Source organism: Xenopus laevis, chromosome 1L, assembly GCF_017654675.1.
Source record: "Xenopus laevis strain J_2021 chromosome 1L, Xenopus_laevis_v10.1, whole genome shotgun sequence".
Lineage (NCBI taxonomy): Eukaryota > Metazoa > Chordata > Amphibia > Anura > Pipidae > Xenopus > Xenopus laevis.
Genome location: NC_054371.1, coordinates 120,506,518 through 120,524,115, shown reverse-complemented (window position 1 = coordinate 120,524,115; position 17,598 = coordinate 120,506,518). Strand labels below are relative to the sequence as shown.

The 17,598-nt window shown below is 40.2% G+C and overlaps 1 protein-coding gene across 1 annotated transcript in view; it reads left to right on the top strand.

Moving 5' to 3' along the window:
- LOC108713396 (polycomb group RING finger protein 3) overlaps nt 1-17,598 on the top strand; it is a 38,621-nt gene continuing 21,023 nt past the window's right edge. Inside the window, exon 1 of the mRNA XM_041562787.1 lies at nt 1-415. The gene's annotated coding sequence lies outside the window, so the exon portion shown is untranslated. The remainder of the gene's footprint in view (nt 416-17,598) is intronic.

The window sequence follows — 17,598 nt, the reverse complement described above, 5'->3', positions numbered from 1 at the left end:
AGGATGTCCTAAAATGCTTTCCGTACTCCCCTCCTCCCAGCCCTTCTGTCCTCCCCCTCCCCCTCGGATCTCCTCGGCAAACATCGGCTATTTCCGCCTCTTTGTTTTAAACTCCAGCCGGAAATTTTTTTATTCCTCATATTTCTCCTATTTCTGAATTGGGGGGTCTCACAGAGAGCTGCGGAGACCCCCTTATTCCCTTCCCCCTGTCTGAAGGGTTGTTGTACCCGCAGATTGCCCCCCTCCCACCCGTTCGTGTCTCCTAGTTGCACACACACAGCAAGGCTTCTCCTCCTGCCTTGTGTGCCTGTGCTGTGCCCGGTGGAGTAAACCCCCTACAGCAAACAGCAGCGCCTTTATCTCCGGGGACACAACTACAGCAGCAGCGACGGCAACACCATAAACATTGCAGCAGGTCAGTGGCTTTCTATCCCTCTGCGAAGTGTGAGAGTGAAGGGGGAGCTGGGGTGAACATCCATTGGCAGAGGGGCTGTAGGCTTTATACAGGGACTTGTCTCCCCACCCCCCATAGTCTTATTTATTTATTTTACTGCATTCTAACACGAGGAGCATTCCCATCTCTCACATTGCTACAGCCACTTGGTTTCCTATACAGTGTATTCATGCTGTCTAATTCCATGTACATCCCCATGTCCTCCTCTTCATTCCTCTGCTGCTTCACAGAGAGACCCCCTGGTTTCTGGCCTCCAGGGGTTTCTCTGTCCCCTCCACCCCCACCCATTCAGCTCTGCTGCTCTTCTTGCCTTTTATATTTGTTTACCCCCTTCCCAATGTCTGTCTCAGCTTTGGAAATAAACTGCCCCATTTACACTTCCACCTCAGTGACAGTCACATAATCATGTTATTTCTAGTTAAGCCAATATATCTGTTCTATCCTGTCACCTTCCTTCTGTGCATTCATATGGGCCCTACAAACCATTGTTTTGTTTCCCCTCTCCCCCTTTTTTCAAACACATTTTACCCACATTATAAATCCCTGTCCATAAATACATAAACCATAGTCTGTATATCTAACCATATGGAGAACTTGCCTTTCCTTCACCTCTCCGTCCAGATCCCCACTTCACCCCTTTACCTGCTTCTTTTCTTTTTGACATCTCCTTAACCACTTTCTTGTCCTGTATTCTCTCTCTACTGTACCAGTTATGTAGCTACATTCTCACTTGCCTGTGCCAGTTTCCAAGTTGCTCTGTCTCATTATTTGTGTTACAACCAGAACAACTTATCACTTCTCTTGTTCCTGTGCCATTTCTCCTTTTTTCTGACCAAATTAATTCCTGTTCCATTGCTCTCTTTCTGGTATCTATTTTCAGATGTATTCCTCACCCCATACCAGCTCCTGAGCTGCTTTTCCTCAGTGTTATTTTCTGGGCTCCTCTTTTTTTTTTAATTTCACCAACTGCTTTTTCCCTACCCTTTTCTATTTTTGTGACTTCTTTCTAACAACCATGTGCCATGTCCATGCCAGTATCTTCCTGCCCTGGACAAATTCCAAGACCACGTTATGCTTAGGCACTGAGCAATTTCCCAAGTATTTTCTCTTTGCAAACTTACTTGCTCTCCCACTGGGCCAGTTCCCTGACCTTATCCCTTACACAAGCCCTCAGAAAACTTTTTGCTTCTCATTTGTAACAGTTCCAATGGCATTTTCTAGTCCACTTTGTCAATTCACAGGCAGTTTTATCTTGATCTCTTCTGTTCCAATCCTTGGGTTGTTGCTGCACTCTCCCCTGTGTTCAGGACCACTTGTTCCCTCTCTTCCCCTCATCTGGGGCCGCTTGTTCGCTCTCCCCCTCGTCCGGGGCCACTTTTACACTCTCCCCTGCACTTCTCAGGCCACTTTCTCCCTGTCCATCCAAGACACTTCTGTCTCCTGCTTCATTTCACTGGCTACTTCCTCTCTGTCGCCCCCGAGTCATTCTGTGTCTGCTTTCTCTGTGTCCCAGACTGCTTTAGCTCTGTCACAGTTCTTGAAAGCTTTCTCCCCCCCAAGTCACTTCTCTGTTTACTTTCTCTCCCCCCCCCAAGTCACTTCTCTGTTCTCTTTCACCCTGTTCACAGAGTCACTTCTCCCCCCCCCCCTGAGCCACTTTTCTGTCCACTTTCTTACTGTCTGCTGTGGCAGTTCTTGGAACACATTTTCCTTTCCCACAAAGTCACTTTCTTGGGTGCTTTCTCCCTTTCTCCTGTGACCGTTCTTGAAATGCTTTGTCATTGTCCCCCAAGTCACTTTCCTGTCCCCTGAGTCACTTTCCTGGGTGCTTTCTCTCTGTCCCCTGTGACCATTCTTGAAATGCTTTCCCCCTGTCCCCTAAGCCACTTTCCTGGGTGCTTTCTACCTGTTCCCTGTGACAGTTCTTGAAATGCTCTTTCCCTGTCCCAGGTCACTTTTTTTGGGTGATTTCTCCCTGTCCAAGAGTTACTCTTTGAGTTGCATTATCCCTGTCCGTTGTGATAGTTCTTGGAGATCTTTCTCCCTTTTCCCAACAAGTTTACTGAGGCTGCTTTTACCCCTGTCTCCAGAGTGACTTTATGAGCCACTTTCTCACTGTCCCCTTTGACAGTTTTTGGCACACTTTCTCCCTTTCCCCAGCAGGACTTTAGGGCTGCTTTCTCTTTCTCAGCTGTGTCCATTCTCAGGGAACCCTCTCCTTTACTGGACAGCTATGTCTGCATTCTCAGGGTGCTTTCTGCCTTTCTCTTGTGGCAGTTCTCAGCCTCCTCTCTGATCTGTCGGTTCTCAGACTGCCTTCTCTACCATATGTATTTCCACTGTTGGGCGCATATTCTTTTGTTATTCTGTTTGCCTGTTTATTGTAACCACTGCTTCTGTATTCATGTTCCTAGATATGTCTTCTGTAGTTCATGTCACAGTTGTTGCCTTTTGTACCTCTCCCTCATTGTCTATTTCATGTCTGTCCTTTTTTATGTGGAGAGCAGCTTAATGCAGTTGGCTACAAATAGGTTATAGGTTTATCAATGTGGCAATCCTAGCCAAGTTTTCGTTACAGAAAATCAAACATCTGAGCATGTATGGTCACCTATATGTCCCATATGCTCCTTTATATCTCATGATTTTTGTCCCACTTATTTTCTAGTTCCCAATATCTTTGATCCCAGCATTGGAAAAAATCTCATTAGCTCCATTTGTTTTGGTGATTGATTTGGTTAAAAAGTTGTTGAAAGGAAATTGGCCTCACACATGGCAATGAGTTCTTATTAAAAAAATATGGCATACAGGCAGATATTCAGAATGTATTTCCAAGGTTGCAGAAGCACTCGAAATTAACCTGTTATCTTACTTTGACTTATATTGGGTATGCCTGAAAATTATAGAGATGGCAGTATCTCGTAATCAAAGGAAAATATACACCGTGTTTTGACTTGAGCTCATTCAATTGTGCTTATACAAGTATGGGACCTGTTATCCAGAATGCTCAGGACCTGTTGTTTTTTTGGATTTACAGGTCTTTCTGTAATTTGGATCTCCATACTTTTAGTCTACTAAATTATTTTGCCTCCAATAAGAATCAATTGTATCTTTGTTTGGATCAAGTACAAGGTACTTTTTTCTTAAAATGGAAGTCATTAAAATGGAGTCTATCGGAGATGACATTCTCATAATATGAAGCATCTGGATAACGGATCACATACCTGTATAGAGAATGTGCTTAAACACTATATAATTTGCCAAAATGTAACGTATATCTTCCCACAGACATACCTGATTCTGCAGAATAAAAGGAAACTATGATATCCTGACAACATGTTTCCCAACAACCCTTAGGCTCACAATGTAATGATCTTTGACCAAAAGTCTGCCTTTCATAATGGATTGTACACAGATTAAGGTTTAGTCCACACCAGGCAATTCTGGGAGATTTAGCGCCCCTGGCGACTAATCGCCTCTACTTTGAGGCGACTAATCTCCCCGAACTGCTTCCTCTTCTCCTGCGCCGGCTGTAATGAGAGTCACCTGTGTTATGAAACACGCGGTGCTTCATTTTCTGAAGTTGCTCGAAGTTGAGGAAACTTAGAGCAAATTCGGAAAACGAATCGATGTGTGTGTCATAACGCAGGCGACTCTCATTACAGCCAGCGCAGGAGAAGAGGAAGCGGTTCGGGGAGATTAGTCGCCTCAAAGAAGAGGCGATTAGTCGCCAGGCGCTAAATCTCCCCGAATCGCCTGGTGTGGACTAAGCCTTACTGGAAAGCAAGGGGGAATTTCTGCTACTGAACAGATTTCTAACTAGTGATTTGGATCTGTGCAGTTTGGCCATCTGTATACATGGCAACATTTTCTTAATATCCATCTTTTTTCTTCCCTTTTTATCATTTATAACCTATTAATATTTATTTGCATTTGTTTAATAGTGTTCTAGAGCAAGGGAGTGTCAATAACTTTGTATGGTTTAGCAAACATTTTTAAGCAGTCAAACACAGGGCAAACCTGCTTGTTAAAGGAAAACCAAAGCTTAACTAAATGAATTGAGAAGAAATGTTGTACATTTTGCTTTGAGCTTCTATACCAGCTCAAGGGAAACAAAGCCCTTTAGCAGTAAAGATCTGATGCCCAAGTAGCTCCCCATCTTCTTTTCTAGTGATTCACTGCACATGCTCTGTATTGCTGTCACTTTACTGATCTTAGGGACCCACTCACAATATACAGTACACATAGCATACAAATGTATAAGGCTGATTAGTAATTAATACTGATAATTACTACATGGCAGCACAGAAACCAGTGCAATTAGCATCATAATTTAATAATCAGCCTTGTAGCATCAGCATATATTACAGGCAATCCTAATTTTCTGCTTGATGATTTGTGAAAAACCCCTAACTGAGCATGTGAGTGTCGCAGACTCTCCTAAGAAAATCCAAGATGGGAAACTCCTGTGAAGGCCTGAATTATTACTACTATAGAGATGCTGAACCTTTAGACTGGTTCAATAAATTCTGAATATAATATATGGAATTTCTGTCCATATTAATTTTTAGGGTTTAGTTCTCCTTAAAATTCAGCTGAATTGTGGGATATGATTGAATGCACCAAATGGCTATGCACAGCTGAAGTTTTGTCTAAAAACTTCTTGATTTCATAAAGAAATATCTTTTTTTACTCAATACATCTTATTACAGGTCTGCGTCTTACAATTGACAGCTTTCAATTTGAATCATTCCAACTGATGCATTCCCTGCCATGAAGCAGAACTGAATGTGCCGGATATAAATATCATGCCCTGTATTAAAGGGCATGCCATAGAGTAACCTGTATTGCTGATGGATATGTGATATGTGAGTCTTTTACTTCTGTCCTGCCTATAGGGAAATAGCTTCTTCATGTCTGCCTAAAACAGCACATGCACAGTATATTGTGAGTTTTGGTAAGGAAGTGTGATGTATTATGTTCTCATGTTCTCAGTAGACAGGCTCCACCAACTTTTATGATGTAATTCTGGTTTGAATAAACCACATGGTATAAATGAAATATTGAAATCAAAACATCTACATGGGAGGAATACCTCAAACTACTTTCAGCCACCTTGGTTTGTAGATGAGTAAAATTGATTTTAAACGTATTACTGTGCATTGTTATACATATTCAAAAACTTTAATTTCATCATTAAGAATTCTCGCCTGTGTTGTAGGATGTCTAATGATAGGTGTTCATTATTAAAAGGCAAATGTGCATTTCCTCTTTCACTTCTGTGTATATATTTTTTTTTAACCAGGCAACATCCAGGTCCAAACTAAGATTCATAATGGGCCTTGCAATTTTGGGTACACAGAGGCCTAATACATAGTGACTGGCATCTTACAGCAGATTGTCAGTCCATGTCACCCAATCATTGATGCAGCGTCTAGATCTTTGTATCAGACTGATTGTCAAAGATCTGACATGCTGACTGGGGTGAGTGTGTTATTTTTATGGATGCACCGAATCCACTATTTGTGATTCAGGCGAATCCCCGAATCCTTTTTGAAAGATTTGGCTGAATACAAAACCAAATCCTAATTTGCATATTGCAAATTGGGGGCAGGGAAGGAAAAAGTGGGGAAAAAAGTTTTTACTTCTTTGTTTTTGTAAGAACCTACCCTGGTGATCTAGTGGGAGGGGGTCAGCAGGGACGGCTGCCGCCCCCCTCGGCGGGGACGCCCGCCACGAGGCGCATCCTCTCTCCTGGTGCACGCTGCGTGTCTTTCCTGTGTATATTGGCACATGCGCACTGGCGTGATGACGTCAGCGCGAAATTTGAAAATATTTAAAGGGCCATTATGCGGATTCTCATTGCCCATATAGAATCTTGTTCCTGGTGCTTTGTGCTTTTGAAGCTTCTGTATTGTGTATTCTGATTCTGATACCCGTTTTTACTCCTGCCTGGCTTTGACGATTCTACTCTCTGTATCCTGACCCTTGCCTGTTCACCGACTCCGATTCTGCTTAACCCTCTGATTGACTTCCTGGTTTGACCCTTGCCTGCCTGACTACGCTTATTCTCTGCTTGCCTCGACCCAGCCTGATCTGACTACTCTATTGCCTAACGCCTTGTACTACGACCTTCTGCCCAGAGACTCTCGCTAACAGTCGTGCCCCTCTGCCTATCCAGAACCTCTTGCCTTGCACCTCTTGTTTAAGTCTTGGTGGTATCCAAGTAGCTGAGGGCTCCTCCCGAGGCCAAAGGCGGTCATGCTACAGTTGAAGCACGAGCCGAGACCAGGGTGCTTGGCATTTGTTCTGGTGTTGGGTGCCGACCGTGACAGTTTTGTGCTGAAAAGTCAAGTGATTTCCCTTCCTGTCCCTTATTTATATAATAAAATTTGGATTTCGTTAGTCCAGGCACAAAAAATTCGGCTGAATCCTGCTTAAAAAGGCAGAATCCCGAATCCAATCTTGGATTTGGTGCATCCCTAGTTGTTTTGTATTATGGTTGTTAAAAGATATAAAGGTATGTTACCTGTTATCCAGAATGTTTGGGAACTGGGGTTTTCCAGATAATGCCTTCAGTCAAGTAAAAATCATGTAAACATTAAATAAACCCCAAAGGCTAGTTTTGCTTCCAATACGGATTAATTATATCTTGGTTTGTACAAGGTGAAGAAAATAATTTTTAAAAATTTGGATTGTTTGGATAAAATGGAGTCTATGTGAAATGGTCTTTCCATAATTCTGAGTTTTCTGGTTAATGGGTTTATGGATAACAGATCCCATACATGTACTGTCACAATTAAATTGGACATCCCCAGGACCCAATTTCTCAGGGTTGACAACTCGGTTTATTTATCTATTGCGGTGCAGGCCCCAGACCTCCAGTTTAGCAACTGTGTGACTTTTATTACAATACCTAAACTGGAACACAGTCTTTCATTTTAATCTGACTGCATATTTGCTGTGTGCTGGTATGTGGTATGATTTTGTAGTGATTGTGGCTGAAATTCAAACTTTATCTTATGAAAAATATGTTTTATTTTGATAAAAAAGATCTATATAATTACATTTTTAGTTCGGTAATGTGTGCTTTTATGGCATGTAGCCGAATGTCGTGTGACAGGGGAATTGGATGTGAGCTAAACTATATTTCCTTTAGGAATTAGCTTGTGTGGCTAAACCAATACTGACATTTTTATGAGAAATAAACTACATTAAAATTTAGGTCTTTGGAATCAATGAGAATTGCTGTATTTTTTAATAATCCCTTTTCCAAGCTACACACTGCTGAATTGTATAATTGGTGGTTAGGGCACATAGGTGGAGGCATCAAGCCATTGGAATTTACCAACAATGATACAGAAACTCTTGATACTGTATTGTTGGCATTGTAGGCATTGATTTTAGTAAATTATATAATGAAAACAAACTAAGGAGCTGTGGTTATGTAATAAAAGGCTCTAAATTTGTCCATGTTCTGTAACTCAGCATCAACCAAGGAGCTAGCGAGTATTACCGTAGTCCCCTGTTTTTAAAAGAGAGATTCAGTTCTGTTATGTCCTAAATAGGACTGGGTTACTCAAGTAGTAGTCAATGTTTTAGCTGAAATGTAATAAAACAAGCTGTTAAATGTATAAAATGGCTTTCATTTTCCATAATATTGTAATAATGTTTAATAAAGTAGTATCGCTTCCTAGAAAAAAATCTGCATGCTGTTCTTTAGCAATGCTGCAAATTATCTACTTGATATGTTTGGTTACCACACAGCAACACATAAGTGAACTGATCACATTTTACACAGAAGGGCTGTACCCATGGCAACGAACACATATATCTATGATGAATGCATGAAAATTGTGCATGGGGGTCTTGGTCTTGCCCTATTGTGTCTAATGTGCTCCATTTTACTTGTTTGTTGCTGTGCAGTGACCTCATATAACTACATCTCATGACAAGTGCAAGGCTGTTGCATATCAAACACATCACAGATGCTATGTGTACCTTATGCTGGTTACACTGGGCTAATGTGTGGGCCCAAATGAAATCTTTGCCAAATGAAATATCTGTTTGGAATAGGATGGTTATGGTCACTGGTTGCTTAGTGCAGCTGGGCCCCCTAGTAAGATGGTCATTTGGTTGACTTCAGATCTATTGGATTTGTGTGTTGATCTTTGTGTGTTGGGGACAATGTTGCAACCAAGGTAGTCCCTTGGAATTGTGTCCCTTGAATTTTGAATCTTTATTTGCCAATCCTTTCCCCCATGTGTTATAAAATACACTAATTTTGCCCAGGAGCAGTATCCATAGCAACCAATAATATGTTTGCTTTTTAACAGGTGACTAATAAATGCTACCTGCTTATTGGTTGCTATGGGTTAGTGCCCCTTGGCAAATTTAGTGACTTTTATTACGTAAAAATTAAATGATTTAAGAGATGAGGCATCACACTGGAAAAAAATAATGAGATGACTTATCTGAGGACTAAACAGGTGACCCGATCACCTATAAAAAGTTATCCATCAGGCCCACATTTAAGATCAACAAAGGTATCATAAATAAAAACATATTGATTTCCTTAAATTTCAAATACCCACATTGCTATCTACTGCCATTTTATGAAATTACATAAATGCCTTTTAAATACACTCTACAGTATGTTACTTGACTTTCACCTTCAACCTGTTGTACAATCCCAAAGTTCACATTTACAGAATACTACAAGGCTAATCCCAAACCTGGCTGTTTATCAGCCCATGTATTTGAGTAGGCCGCAAAACAGCTCCTCAGATCTGCCCTCATCTGTGTTTGCACCTAGAGCCACTGTGTTAGCCCGGTATTTATTTTGGCTACAAAGTCTGCTCAGTGTATCTGAACTGAAGCTGACACAGTGGCTCCAGGTGCAGATGCAGGAGAGCGAAGATGTGAGCGAGGGCTGTTTCCTAGCCTACACAAATAGATGATGAAATGGCCTGGTCTGTCGTTAGCCTTAACAACTTAATTCAGTATACAGTGAAAGTCATTTTTTTAATCAATTTGTCTTGGTAGGAATATGGTTTTTTGCTTGTTCAAACATACTAACTTTAGTTGTTAGGCAGAAAGCAGAGGCCAGGAATTTTGCAGCCACCCTAAATATAAATTAATTAACTTATGCCTGTCCTCATATATCTGGTTAGTGTCGATAACCTAGACTTACTGTCTTTGTTAATACAGGTATGGGACCTGTTATCCAGAATGCTAAGGGCCTGGGGTATTCTGGATAAAGGATCATTCCGTACTTTGGATCTTTTCTACTAAAGTATAATTTCAACAATAAATAAACTCAATAAGATTTATTTTTTCTTCAGTAAGGAATAATGTTGTATTAGTTGGGATCAGGTGTAAAGTATTGTCTACCCAACATGAAGAAGAAAACCCTACCTCTCTCAAATGGCCCTGCTCCCTCCTTGTGTCTCAAAAGTTTCTCTCTACGTGTTATGTTAAGATGTGATTCACCTTTAAGTTAAATTTTAGTATGTTAATTGTATGCAACTTTTCAATTGGTCTCCTTTATTATTTATAGTTTTTTAAATTATTTGCTGCCTTCTTCTGACTCTTTCCAGTATTCGAGTGGCAGGTCATTGACCCATATAAAAAACAAATACTCTGTAAAGCTACAAATGTATTGTTATTACTTGTTATTATTCAGGCCCTCTTTCATTCATATTCCAGTATCTTATTCAAATCAGTGCATGGTTCATAGCGTAATTTGGACTCTAGCAACCAAATTTCTGAAAGGGCAAACTGGAGAGTTGCTGAATAAATAGCTATGTAACTCAAAAACCACAAAATAAGAAAAAAATTAAAACTAAAAGTTAACAAAAAGGTGAACAACCCCAGGGTTTGCCCTCATAGAGTTGAATTTTATATGCAATCAACATAAGTATATTGCTACAGTGAAGACTAGAATCAATGAACGCCTGCCTTGCCATGTGGTGGAAAGCACCAAATATTCATTGCATGGGTACACCGATAAAAAGGCAAGTTTGGTCTAATGCCCAGAGCGGGTCGTTATAACCCTAAAGACATGTGGTTAGTTGATATTTCTGTTTAAACACTGAAGGGAGATTTTGCAATTGGCTATGCTACATTAGGAATTTTCTCACAGCATCTGCACACATCATGTGCTTTTCACCATAAAAAATGCATATATTATATTGGGCAGATCCCTATTGTATCAGTTTTTGTACACACCCATTTATTGTACAAGTATAGGATCTGTTATCTGGAAACCTGAAATCTGGAAAGCACTGAATTACAGCAAGGTCATTTCTCATAGACTCCATTTTAATCAAATAATTCAAAATTTTAAAGAATGATTTCCTTTTTATCTGTAATAATAAAACAGTACCTGTTACTTGATCACAACTAAATTGCATGAATCAATATTGGTGGCAAAACAATCCTATTTTATGTTGAAATGATTTTTCACAGTGGGCTTGGTACCCGTAAAGTGGTCGGTTTCAGTTAAGAAGTTCCAAATTAACCAGCCAGACGTGCATGTACCCTGCCTGGGTATCCAGCTAAACTGCAGGTCTTATCCATCCCACCTACTCTGACCTACTCTACTCAAGCAATTTTTCTCCTTAACCTGGTTGATCCACCTCCAGAGTGACATCACTTCCAGTTCAAAGTGACATCACTCATCAGTTTTGTGGGTTGTTGGGTAGTAAGTAAACTCATTGCGGGTGGAATCAGGTAGCAAGTCTGGGCAGGGACATAGTGGGGTGGCAAGTGCAGGCTTGCTGGGTTGCAGGTCAGGGGATTTTGGTGAGGCACAGGTCTGCTCAACTGGACACACTCAGAACTTTTAACATAAGGGATGAAGACCCAAATTATGGAAAGACCCCTCCCCCTTATCCAGACATCCCCTTATTCCCAAGCATTGTGTATAAAAGAACCTATACTAGTACAGGTATAGTGGGATCAGTTATCCAGAAACCCATTATTCTGAAAGCTCGGAATTACGTAAAGGCCATCTTTTATAGACTCAATTTTTTTCCAAATAATCCACATTTTTTAAATTGATTTCCTTTTTCTCTTTAATAATAAAACAGCACCTTGTACTTGATCCAAATGAAGATATAACTAATCCTTATTGTAAGCAAAACCAGTCTATCTGGTATATTTAATGTTTACATGAATTTTTAGTAGGCTTAAGGTATGAATATCCAAATTATGAAACATCCGTTATCCGGAAAACCCCAGGTACCGAGCATTCTGGATAGCGCTCCAAAATAGGTTGCACTTTATAAATACATATTGATAATTCTTAAAGGTGTTTGCTTTTTATATGATAATGCAAAATGAGTGATATTTTGAGACAATTTGCAATTGGTTTGATTTTTTATTATTTTTTAATAATATTTAGCTTTTCATTCAGCAGCTTTCCAGTTTGCAATTTCAGCAATCTGGTTGCTAGGGTCCAATTACCCTAGCAACCATGCATTGATTTGAATAAGAGACTTGAATATGAATAGGAGAAGCTTGAATATAATGATGAGTAATTAGAAGTCAAAATAAGAATATATTTACAGAGCATTTGTGTTTATTTGGAAGTTTTGTTGGACTAATTTGATCAGATCAGCAGATTAGTTAGGGGCACTCCTTTATACTTTTAGCCAGACTGCACTGCTTGGAGACTGCATGCATTTCATTGCAGATATTGACTGATCTTTTAGTTGTCTGTGGGTCTGTATGCACAATGACTGAGTCTGATGCTAAACTGAGGCAAGAAAATAGGTCAAAACCAACCCCCCCCCCCCCCACTTTTGTGTTTTGCATTAGTCTCCTACCCTGTGGGTACAGAGAAGAGATCAATGAACATGTGCTGTGCTGGGCAGTGAAACATACAGAACCACGTAGCTAACGTTTTGTCTTCTCATTGTTACAGAAATATAGGGCCATATTGCATGAGCAACTTGAAGCAAGCTTTGATTCTATAGATTCCTATGGTGAAAGTCTGTGCTACAAGGAAAGGCACGTGTTAAGTTCATTAAATGGGAAAGGATTTTTGGTTATTTTACAAATGTGTGCCACTCCAGTTATTCATGTTTCTCTTCCCCTGCCCTGGGCATAGAGAATGTGCAGTCCTCATTGCAGAACTGTGCAGCTTCTTTAATTGTACATTTGCCCTTCTACAAACCGAATCTAGTGGGGTTTTCCCCTTAGTGTATTGAGCCACAAGCTCTGCCATCTTGTACATGTCACTCCTGAAAATGTAGTAGCAAAGAATGCTGGCAAACTCTAAATTTTGTTTGTCAGATACAGGTGCTTGGTTACTTTAAAGGACAAGGCAATACTTTTTTAAACTTTGGGTTCTTGAAAATTTGAAGATGTAACAATTCAGATCCCAAGTGTTTGTTCTAAGTCCGCATGGCTGTATTTGCTTTACGTGGAAAAGCAATTCTAGCATGTAAACTCACACGTGAGCCACCACATCTTAAATACAGGTATGGGATACATTATCCAGAGACCTGTCATCCAGAAAGCTCCGAATTATAGAAAGGCCGTCTCCCATAGACTCCATTTTATCCAAATAATTCTAATTTGTAAAAGTGATTTCCTTTTTCTCTGTAATAATATAACACTAGCTTGTACTTGATACCAACTAAAATTCAAGCGTTATTGAAAGCATAAACGAGCCTGTTTAAAACATTCTTTAGTAGATTTAAGGTATAGTGTTTCAAATTACAGAAAGATCTGTTATCCAGAAAACCCCAGGTCGCAAGCATCCTGGATAACAGCTACCAACCATACCTGTATACGCAAACTCTTTGTTCAGTGTGGTAATTTCTTCAGTTGTCCATCCAGCTCCATTTTGTTTAGCATTTCTGTGGTTCATTCTGCCAATCTAGGTATCCAAAACATAACATTTAGATGCGAATATAGGTGTTAATACCTCCACCTTTAGAGTTGACAAAAGCTCATGATTCTTGATTCATTCAATCCCTTTTATATTGCAGTTGGGAGTTACTGCAAAACTGTAAATTGACACTTAAGGTGGCCATACACGGGCCGATAAAAGCTGCCGACAGACCAAGTCGGCAGTTTATTGGCCCGTGTATGGGGGCCCCCGACGGGCTTCCCCGATCGAGATCGGCCAGATCTCGATCGGATGGGATTAAAAATCCCGTCGGATCGCGGCCGCATCTGTTCGTTGATGCGGTCCCGCGATCCGACCGCCCGTTTGGCGAACGCTAGGATCCGATCGTTGGGCCCTAGGGCCCACGATCGGATCAGCCCGATATTGCCCACCTCAAGGTGGGCATATCGGAGGGAGATCCGCTCGTTTGGCGACATCGCCAAACGAGCGGATCTATCCGTGTATGGCCACCTTTAGACCTTCCTCACTCGTATGAACGGTAAATGTTGCTCCAGGTAGTATGTCCCACAGATTCAGAGCTGTTGAGTTGGATTCTGAAGTCATTTTGCGTACCTGGAGTAAGAGTCAGCAAATATGTACTGACTCCTTAAAATTGTAATGAAAAAAATACGATATGTTACAATGTCCTATTTCACAGATAAGTCATAAATATTTCTATGCTGTAAGAATAAAGCCCAGGTTATTCAACTGATTACTAAATTTTCCTTGATAGGTTTAGTGAAATCTTGGGAAAATACATTTGCACGTTCAGAATTGACCAAAATCTCCCCCCTCCCCCTCCCCACCCAAAAAAAATAAAAAAAATAAGTGCCTTTAAAGGGGGCTAGATTAATATTTAGATTATATTTAGCCAGACACCCTGTATTTGTCTGTGCTCATGGATTATGTGCATGATGTTTATGTGTGTTCTGATATGTCCTTGTCAGAACCTTTGGGTCGGCTCTAATGTTGAGTACTCCATGTGTTTAGTACAGATATGGGATCTGTTATCTAGAATTCTCGGGATCTGGGGATTTCCTGATAATGGATCTTTCCATAATTTGGATCTTTATAATGTTATTAAACATTAAATAAACTCAATAGGCTGTTTTTACTTCCAATAAGGATTAATTATATCTTTTGTTTGGATCAAGTACACGCTACTGTTTTATTATTACAGAGCAAAACAATCATTTTTAAAAATTGGATAATTTGGATAAAATGGAGTAATGTGAGATGGCATTTCTGTAATTTGGGGCTTTCTGGATAACTGGTTTCCGGATCACCAATCCTAAACCTGTATTTAGATTGACCTGATCTTTCTGCATGCATGTTAAGTCTTCTGGTTATTCGTTTTGCTGTGCTTGTAGCTCTGCCATGTTATGTGACAGATACCTAAATTGTTAAGTACACATGGCAACATGTTCTGTTGATTGTAATAAGCATATAATGGGAAATATAATTTAGCCAGCAAGGGTGGGCCTGCATAGAATAGTTACTATGGTTGCAATGTTACAAGCAGCCCTAAGCTGTTCATGATTTTACAAGGCTAAAAGTGGTCAGGCCAGAAATTCAAAAAAAGCTCACTCCATGATATTTACCTATACATTTTTTCCTTAATAATGAAAATAATATTTATAACTGTGCGGGTGTTAATGTTGTACTTAACGGTATTGGCAAAGTACATAAAACGTTAACCCCTGAACTGATAAGCATCAGTGTAGCCATGACAAGTGCTGTTCCTCATTAGCACTTAAGAAGATTATAGATCATAAAGCCGAAGTATGCTCTTCATTACCCCGAGTGGTAATTGATTTCATATTGGATGTGAACTGCTGCTGGGGGGGGGGGGGGTTATGTACATTTCTCATTTATACACATTGATATTTAGTTTAAAAATGAGCCCACCCCCATATCACACAAAATCCTATGTCTCTGTTCAGTATGTGACCCAGTTTTGGTTTGCTGTAGCCCTCACAGATGTTTACCCTCTTAAAGGAGAAGGGAAGGTTAAACATAAGTAAGCTTTATCAGAAAGGTCTATATAAATACACCAGTAAACCCTCAAAGTAATGCTGCTCTGTCAAATGAAACGCCAAGTTTCTTACTTTCTATTGTGTACACATGGGCTTCTGTATTTCACTTCTTCTGTCAGTTTAAACCTCAAGAGCAGGGCATGAAGTGATATCACAGAAAGTGATGCCAAATAATCTGCCTCAGTAGCTTTCCTTCCAGTTCAGCCCTCCCCATTGTCTGAATCTGACATACCTGCTCTAAGGTATAGGGATCTACAGGTTACATTAGCTGCTTTCAGTGCAATGTTTTTGGCTGCAGGCAGTAACGGAACTGCTGCTGACAAACCCTAAATTCTTGAAAATAAAAGTATCAATAGGAATAGTCCAGCAGTATGGATCAACAGTAATTTCTTTTGCCTGTGATTTTAGATGTGATTGTTTACTTTATGCCCCGTGCCTCAAATTGGTTGCCTTAAATGTTACTGTGTAAAGTTGTTGCAGCAAAATGATCATGTACATTGAAATCGAGCATCCTACTGAGGTAATGCATGAATGAGTGTGATTTGCATGCATTTAAGAGTAACGTCTATGCTCAGCCACTTTAGCTGAAATATTTTGTGTATGAAAGGAGAGGTATCTGTACTGTTTATAACCATTTGTGTTTATGAAAATATTGTAAGGCATGTTTGTTATAAATGAATTAGTGTCCGCTTGAAAACTGCCTATCCGGATTTCTAAATTAGGAAATCCAGGCAGGACATTAAAGTTAACACCATGGCAATCAGCCAATCACTGATTGCCATGTCATCAGCCCCGCCTATGACATCACCAGCCCCACAACCTCATCCGCCCCCACCCCCTGCCTGGATTCACCCAATTGAAAATGCGGCAACCCTACATGGGGCATATATGACAATTCTTCATGTAAAGCTGTCATACATGGAAAAACCTGATCATTTGCCCACTTAATAAGCCCACCACCCAGGCCAGAGGGACCTAAACAAATCGGATTTGTTTTTTTTAAGATCTGAACATATCTACTCCGCTTCTGGCCAGATATTGGTCGTTAAGCCAGTTTTGCCTACCGTGTACAGTGGTAAGCTCTTTCAACACATCTACACATAGCATATACTGGTTATATATTTGTAAAGATAGTAGATCCCATACTATGAAAAATCCGTTAATTCTTATGTTGAAAGTGATATTGTTTTGTATATAGACGGGTAGTTGAGTTCCACATTTGTCACAAAATTCAATAGCCTTGTCATGCTTTAAGGAGAACTTAAAGCCTAACTAAAGAGGTAGGCTATAAATCTTCTACATTATGTTTTGGGCTTCTTTTCCAGCCCAAGGCAACCACAGCCCTTTAGCAGGGAAGATCTGTTTCCCCAAATATGCCCCAGTTGCTCCCCATCTTCTTTTCTGCTGATTCACTGCACATGCTCTGTGCTGCTGTCACTTATTGAGCTTGGGGACGACTCAAAATATGCTGTTTATTCAGAATAGAAATGTCACAATATGAGGCTGATTAATACTCAATACAGATTATGAGGCTGATTAGTACTGAATACAGATAATTACTATATCGGATAAAAAAAACAGTGCAATTAGCATCAGAATTTAATAATCAGCCCTGAAGCTTCTATTACAGACAACCCTCATTTCCTACATGTAAATTTGTGACAACCCCTAAGCTTAGCTTCTCAGCAGCTGCTCAGAGCCCACTGAGCATGTGAGTGTCGCAGACACTTTCCAGTATGGTGACCCCCTGTGACAAGTTTGAAGTCCTGGATCATTGATGCTATTGAGACGCTGAAACTTTAGCTGGTACGATAAGTTCAGTACAAAACATGGCATGTTTAACCATATTCATTTTTAGGGTTTAGTTCTCCTTTAAGGCACACACCTTCAGACTTGCCCTTGTGGCCCCATCCATAGGAGGAAATGCAAATGGGTGATGCCAGGTGACCTTGTTGTCCATGTAGAAAAAAGGGTTAACCCTAGTCTCATTATGTACTATGTATATGTGCCTTGAATGGATCATGCATACACAAGTAGATTACTCAAACAAGTATTAAATGGGAAAGTGAATGGTTTAGTCAGAGGCTGTGTCAATATCTACCAAGATCTACCTGTGAATGGGGAAGTAAAGTATAGTTTTATAGTCTATTACTTATTTTGGTGTTCAAGCCAGTATGCAAAAGTATATGTCTCATAAATCTGCTTGCAAA